Consider the following 7,500-nt stretch of genomic DNA (forward strand, 5'->3'; position numbering starts at 1 on the left):
CCCCAGGCGCGTCCGAAGTTCCAATCGATCAGGCTAAACACCCCTCGCGTCGACGGCCCGGGAGGAGGGGGTGCGCTCCTCTCGGGCCCCGGGGGTGGGCAACCCGGAGGCGCCCGTCACACGGAGATCCGTTACCTTGTCCGAGCGGGGCGTTTGTCCCCTCCTCGACAAAACCCCGAAGGCCCGTTTTAGGACCGTCTTGGCACCGACGGAAGCTCCGCCGCGCCCACCGATACCGTCTCGCCCCGGGCACGAAGCGCCCTCCCGGGTGACCGGCCCGGGAGGCGGGCCGTCCTGGTAAACTCTTTCGACTTCACGTTTAGGGACTCTGTCCCTTTTTTCCGGAGGGGGGCCTTTTCCTCCAGAGCGCCCTGGTTACCGCCTGCCTGCCGACCCCAGACGACGCATCCTCCCCAGGATGTCGGAAACCGATACCGAGCAACGCTTTTTTTTTTGGTCCGTCACCTTGTCCGAGCGGGGCTCTCGTCCCCTTCCTCGACAAAACCCCGAAGGCCCGTTTTAGGACCGTCTCGGCACCGACGGGTGCTCCGTTCACGCCCACCGATACCGTCTCGCCCCGGGTCCGAGGCACCCACCCAGGTCACCGGCCATGGAGACGGGCCGGCCCTGGGGAACTCTTTCGACTTCACGTTTACGGACTCTGTCCTTTTTTTCCGGAGGGGGGCCTTTTCCTCCAGAGCGCCCTGGTGACCGCCTGCCTGCCTGCCTGCCGACCCCAGATGACGCATCCCCGCCTGGATGTCAGAAACCGATACCGAGCACCATTTTTTAGCCCGTCGCCTTGTCCGATTGGGGCGCTTGTCCCCTTCCTCGACAAAACCCCGAAGGCCCGTCTCAGGACCACCTCGGCACCGACGGGGGCTCCGCCAGGCAGACGCATTCGCTCGTGCCCGAAAACGAGGCGCTCTCCCCGGTCGCCAGCCGGGGGAGGTTCGTTAGCATTGGGAATCTCGTTCGCACGCAACAGCACGGACACTCGCCGTTTACCCAGACCGACCGTTCGACAAGCATATGCCTGGGGTGCACTTTTTCCATAAAACCAGCCCGTCTTTTCCTGGAGGTCTCGTACTTCCAGAGCTCCGACGGGGGCGCAGTCTGGATTTTATATGCCCACCCAGAGCGAGTCTGAGTGGGACTCACGACGGTCTGATCAATGGTAGGGGGTGCTCTGTGTTTTGCACCACCACACTTGCCCTCTTCCATACAGCCCCGAAGGCCCGTTTTAGGACCGTCTTCCCTCCAGGTCGAGCTCCAGGGGGTGTCGGGCGAATCTGACTCTGGCCCAGGACGGGGCCACCCTCCCTGGGCTGGCCAGGGAGGTCTGAGACCATGGAGCTTTGGAACCACACCACGTCATTGGACTTAGTCGATTTTACTCAAATTTTTTGGCACCAGAGCCGGACCCCGCCACGCGCGCCGGGCTCGTGCCCAGGAAAGACGCACCCTGCCTGGGGTGCACTTTACATAAAACCGGCCTGTCTTTTCCTGGAGGTCTCGTACTTCCAGAGCTCCGACGGGGGGGGCGTAGTCTGGATTTTATATGCCCACCCAGAGCGAGTCTGAGTGGGACTCACGACGGTCTGATCAATGGTAGGGGGTGCTCTGTGTTTTGCACCACCACACTTGCCCTCTTCCATACAGCCCCGAAGGCCCGTTTTAGGACCGTCTTCCCTCCAGGTCGAGCTCCAGGGGGTGTCGGGCGAATCTGACTCTGGCCCAGGACGGGCCACCCTCCCTGGGCTGGCCAGGGAGGTCTGAGACCATGGAGCTTTGAACCCACGTCACGCCATTGGACTTAGTCGATTTTTCTCAATTTTTTTGGCACCAGAGCCGGACCCCGCCACGTGCGCCGGGCTCGTGCCCAGGAAAGATGCACCCTGCCTGGGGTGCACTTTTCAGAAAACCAGCCTGTCTTTTCCTGGAGGTCTCGTACTTCCAGAGCTCCGACGGGGCGTAGTCTGGATTTTATATGCCCACCCAGAGTGAGTCTGAGTGGGACTCACGACGGTCTGATCGCTGGTAGGGGTCCTCTGTGTTTGCCACCACCACGCTTCCCCCTCTCTCATACATCCCCGAAGGCCCGTTTTAGGACCGTCTTCGCTCCAGGCGGAGCTCCAGGGGTGGCGGGCAAATCTGAATCTGGCCCAGGACGGGCCACCCTCCCTGGGCTGGCCAGGGAGGTCTGAGGGCATGGAGCTTTGGAACCACACCACGTTATTGGACTCTGTCTATTTTTTCCCCCAAACTTTGGCACCAGAGCCGGACCACCACACCATGTGCGCTGGGCTCGTGCCCAGGAAAAGATGCACCCTGCCTGGGGTGCACTTTTCAGAAAACCAGCCTGTCTTTTCCTGGAGGTCTCGTAACTTCCAGAGCTCCAGCGCGGCGTAATCTGGATTTTTACATGCCCACCCAGAGTGACTCTGAGTGGGACTCACGACGGTCTGATCGCTGGTAGGGGGTCCTCTGTGTTTGCCACCACCACGCTTCCCCTCTCATACATCCCCGAAGGCCCGTTTTAGGACCGTCTTCGCTCCAGGCGGAGCTCCAGGGGTGGCGGGCGAATCTGAATCTGGCCCAGGACGGGCCACCCTCCCTGGGCTGGCCAGGGAGGTCTGAGGGCATGGAGGTTTGGAGCCACCGCACATTTTTTGTACTCTGTCGTTTTTCGAGATCTGGGCTTCAGAGTCGAGCCCAGGCTCCGTTTCAAGGTGGGCATTGGGCTTCGTTCTTGCCCAGGAGACCCGCACCCTGCCTGGGATGCACTTTTCAGAGAAACCGGGCCGCCTTTTCCTGGAGGTTCTCGTGTTTTTCAGAGCTCCACCACAGCAGAGATTGAATCCTCTTCCCCAGCCAGAGTGCACCCTCTCTGGCTTGGGTGAGTGCCTTGAGTGCCCTGGAGGTCCGAACCAACAGCACGTTTATGGACTTTGTCTATTTTTCCAAATTCGACTCCAGAGTCAAGCCGGCCAAGGGGCTCTCTGAAGGCCCCTCTCTCCCTCCCTCATCCTCTACAAGAGCCCCATGGTCCGTTTTAAGGACCGTCTTCGCTCCAGGCGGAGCTCCAGGGGTGGCGGGGGAAATCTGAGTCTGGCCCAGGACGGGCCACCCTCCCTGGGCTGGCCAGGGAGGTCTGAGGGCATGGAGGTTTGGAGCCACCGCACCTTTTTGGACTCTGTCGTTTTTCGAGATCTGGACTTCAGAGTCGAGCCCAGGCTCCGTTTCAAGGTGGGCATCGGGCTTTATTCGTGCCCAGGAGACCCCGCACCCTGCCTGGGATGCACTTTTCAGAGAAATCGGGCCGTCTTTTCCTGGAGGTTTCGCGTTTTTTTTTTTTTCAGAGCTCCACCACAGCAGAGATTGAATCTGCTTCCCCAGCCAGAGTGCACCCTCTCTGGCTTGGGTGAGTGCCTTGAGTGGCCAGGGCCAACATCACCCACGGGCATCGGGCTTTATTCGTGCCCATGAGACCCGCACCCTGCCTGGGATGCACTTTTCAGAGAAACCGGGCCGTCTTTTCCTGGAGGTTTCGCGTTTTTTTTTTTTCAGAGCTCCACCACAGCAGAGATTGAATCTGTTTCCCCAGCCAGAGTGCACCCTCTCTGGCTTGGGTGAGTGCCTTGAGTGGCCAGGGCCAACATCACCCACGGGCATCGGGCTTTATTCGTGCCCATGAGACCCGCACCCTGCCTGGGATGCACTTTTCAGAGAAACCGGGCCGTCTTTTCCTGGAGGTTTCGCGTTTTTCCAGAGCTCCACCACAGCAGAGATTGAATCTGCTTCCCCAGCCAGAGTGCACCCTCTCTGGCTTGGGTGAGTGCCTTGAGTGGCCAGGGCCAACATCACCCACGGGGCATCGGGCTTTATTCGTGCCCAGGAGACCCGCACCCTGCCTGGGATGCACTTTTCAGAGAAATCGGGCCGTCTTTTCCTGGAGGTTTCGCGTTTTTTCCAGAGCTCCACCACAGCAGAGATTGAATCTGCTTCCCCAGCCAGAGTGCACCCTCTCTGGCTTGGGTGAGTGCCTTGAGTGGCCAGGGCCAACATCACCCACGGGCATCGGGCTTTATTCGTGCCCATGAGACCCGCACCCTGCCTGGGATGCACTTTTCAGAGAAACCGGGCCGTCTTTTCCTGGAGGTTTGGCGTTTTTCCAGAGCTCCACCACAGCAGAGATTGAATCTGCTTCCCCAGCCAGAGTGCACCCTCTCTGGCTTGGGTGAGTGCCTTGAGTGGCCAGGGCCAACATCACCCACGGGGCATCGGGCTTTATTCGTGCCCAGGAGACCCGCACCCTGCCTGGGATGCAGATCGGTTTGTGTGAGTCCTGGTTGTGTGAGCGTTACCCTTCTACATCACCCCCAAGGCCCGTTTTAGGACCGTCTCGGCTCCGGGCGGACAGCCGGGGGGCGGGGGGCGAATCTGCCTCCGGCCCGGGTCGGAGCTCCCTCCCCGGGGCCGTGCGTGGAGACCCGTCGCGCCCGGAGCTCCCGTGCAACCCCACGTTTTGGACTTGGGTTTTGGAGCGAGCGAGCGGGGTCGAACCCCGGGGGCCGAGCCGCCACGGAGTCCCCGAGCCCCGGGGACGAAGCCCCGGGAGCGAGGTCCCTCCGTGGAGGCGCGAGCCCCCAGGGCCCGGCCGCCCGCCCGGGGAGGAGAGCGCACGCTCCCCTACCCCTCAGAACCCACGTGGCTGGTTGCAGCAGACCCTGTGCACCGGAGGTTCCTCCAGGAGCGCGGGGCTGGGTGCTCTAAGCCCAAGTCATACAGGCAACCATGCCTCCCCGGGACTCCCCCTGCGAGCGGCGGCTGTTTGAAGGACGGTAACCCCACCGCACGGGGCTTCAAACGACCGTAGCTCTCCGAAGGCGGCTCCGATCGACGCCAAATTTTTGTCGGCTGGAGAACGGGACGAGACCTTTCGAATGAGACCGCCCCCAGCCCCGTGGGCCCCCGGGGGCCCGAGATACGGGCCCCCAAAGCGCCCCGGAAGCGGAAAAACGCAAATATCTCGCCGAAAACTCGACGTGCCCGGCCGAGGCCGGGCTCATTCGAACCGTCTCGCCGAGCTGAACGCGTCCATATGCGTTTCGTCGTTTTTGGTCGAGTATTCGCGGAGATATCGGCCGAAAACCCTCGGCCGCGCTCTGAAATGGCGCCCGCCGATGACGTCACGATCCCGGGAGAAAATCGCCCGTATCTCCGCGACGCGAAGGCCCAGAGAGCTCAAATTTGGGTGGCGAGGTCCCACGGGGGCCCTCGCTCGAACCAGGGCGGCGGCGGGCCCCGGGGACGCCCCCTACCGGATCGCCGTTCGCCGGGACCCCCGACTTTGAACGGCTATAACTCGGGGACCCGGGCGAGTTGGACCTCGTGGGTGGGCTCTTTCGAAAGGCCCCGTCCGGCACTACGGTCGATTCGAGTTTGGGGAAGATTGGCCCGGGGGTTCGCGAGATATAAGCCAAAAACGCCGCGCCTTTGACCGGGCCTAACTCCCTGACCCCGAGGCCCCCGGGGACGCGGGTGGCCTCTTTGGATAGGGCCCCCCGAGGCCTACGGAAGACCCGAGTTTGAAATTTTTTCGCCCGGCCGTTTTCGAGATATCGGCGAAAAACGGAATCTTCCCGTCCGGTGGGTGGGTGGGTGTGGGTGTGGGTGTCTCCGGGGGGCGGGGGGACTTCCAGGACCCCGGGGGGGCCACCTGGCCGTGCCCGAGGACGGTGCACCTCCCTGGGTGTGCCGTCAGAGCCTCCGGGGCCCCGGAAGTCCCCGCCCACTGCACGTTTTCGGACTTTGAGGGATTTTCGGGCCCCGAATTCGAACGCCCGTAGCTCGGGGACCCGGCGGCCCAGAGACACCGGACTCGGGTCAAGTGTGGCGTCCCGGCGGGCCCCTCGCAAAGAGCCCGCCCCCGAGCTCCGGGGCCCCCGGGTCCCGGAGAAAAGGGGCCCGACGTGTCGGGGGGGCGCCCGGGAAGGAAAGGTCCCAGGGGCCCGGGGCAGGCGGGGTCCGAGAGGGCCCGTGGGGAGCCCCCGACACCCGAAAGGGCGAGCCGCTGGGACCTCCCCTCTCCGAGATACGGGCCGTTTTCTCCGAAAGTCGCCCGCGCGTAACGGGGCCCATCTCGGGACCGGGAGGTCCCAGCGGCTCGCGGCGGCGGGTGCGGGGCCCGCTCTCGGGGACCTTGCTCCTCCCGCCGTCCCGAGCCACGGGGACCTTCCGGTCCCGAGATACGGCCACTTCCTGTCCAGCTTTGACCGGGTGTAACTCGAAAAGTAAGCCGAGTTGGGGCTCCACACTCGGGGGTATTGGGGGCCTCTGGGAGGGCCCCCCACGCCGGGTGTATGGGGCCCCAACTCGGCTTGGTTCCGGAGATATGGCCCTTTAAAGTTTCAACTTTGACCGGCTGTAACTCGAAAAGTGAGCCGAGTTGGGGCTCCACACTCGGGGGTATTGGGGGCCTCTAGGAGGGCCCCCCACGCCGGGTGTATGGGGCCCCAACTCGGCTTGGTTCCGGAGATATGGCCCTTTAAAGTTTCAACTTTGACCGGCTGTAACTCGAAAAGTGAGCCGAGTTGGGGCTCCACACTCGGTGGTATTGGGGGCCTCTAGGAGGGCCCCCCACGCCGGGTGTATGGGGCCCCAACTCGGCTTGGTTCCGGAGATATGGCCCTTTAAAGTTTCAACTTTGACCGGCTGTAACTCGAAAAGTAAGCCGAGTTGGGGCTCCACACTCGGGGGTATTGGGGGCCTCTAGGAGGGCCCCCCACGCCGGGTGTATGGGGCCCCAACTCGGCTTGGTTCCGGAGATATGCCCGTTTGAAGTTGCAACTTCTACCCAGTCTAATAATCCCAAAATAATAATTAAATAAAAAAAAAAAATAATAATAAAAATAAAAATAAGCCGAGTTGGGGCTCCACACTCTGGGCCTGGGGGGCACCACTAGGAGATCCCCCTGTGCCCAGAGCGTGGAGCCCCGAATCGGCTTTCCACACCACTCACACCGGTTTCTGACTACCTTAAGAGAGTCATTGTTAGTCGCGCAGTTTACCCGACTCTGGGAACCGGGGCTTTGGGCTTGGGGGAGACCCACCGCTCGCCCCCTAACACGTCGGGGGGGACCAGGGGGCACCCGCCTGGACCCCCTCAGCCCCACTTCGGAGAACCAGAACGCTGGCCAGGGACCCCCACGGCGGTTGAAGTTTGAACTTCTACCCGGTGCATCCCGAAAAATTGAAAAAAATAAAATAAAATAAGATTAAAAAAATAATAATAATAATAATAATAATAATAATTTTAAAAAAAATAAGCCGAGTTGGGGCTCCACACTCTGGGCCTGGGGTGGACCACTAGGAGATCCCCCTGTGCCCAGAGCGTGGAGCCCCAACTCGGCTTTCCACACCACTCACACCGGTTCCTGCCTACCTTAAGAGAGTCAAAGTTACTCCCGCAGTTTACCCGACTCTGGGAACCGGGGC

This window comes from Pimephales promelas, chromosome 2 (assembly GCF_988280905.1).
Source record: "Pimephales promelas chromosome 2, fPimPro1.hap1.1, whole genome shotgun sequence".
NCBI lineage: Eukaryota > Metazoa > Chordata > Actinopteri > Cypriniformes > Leuciscidae > Pimephales > Pimephales promelas.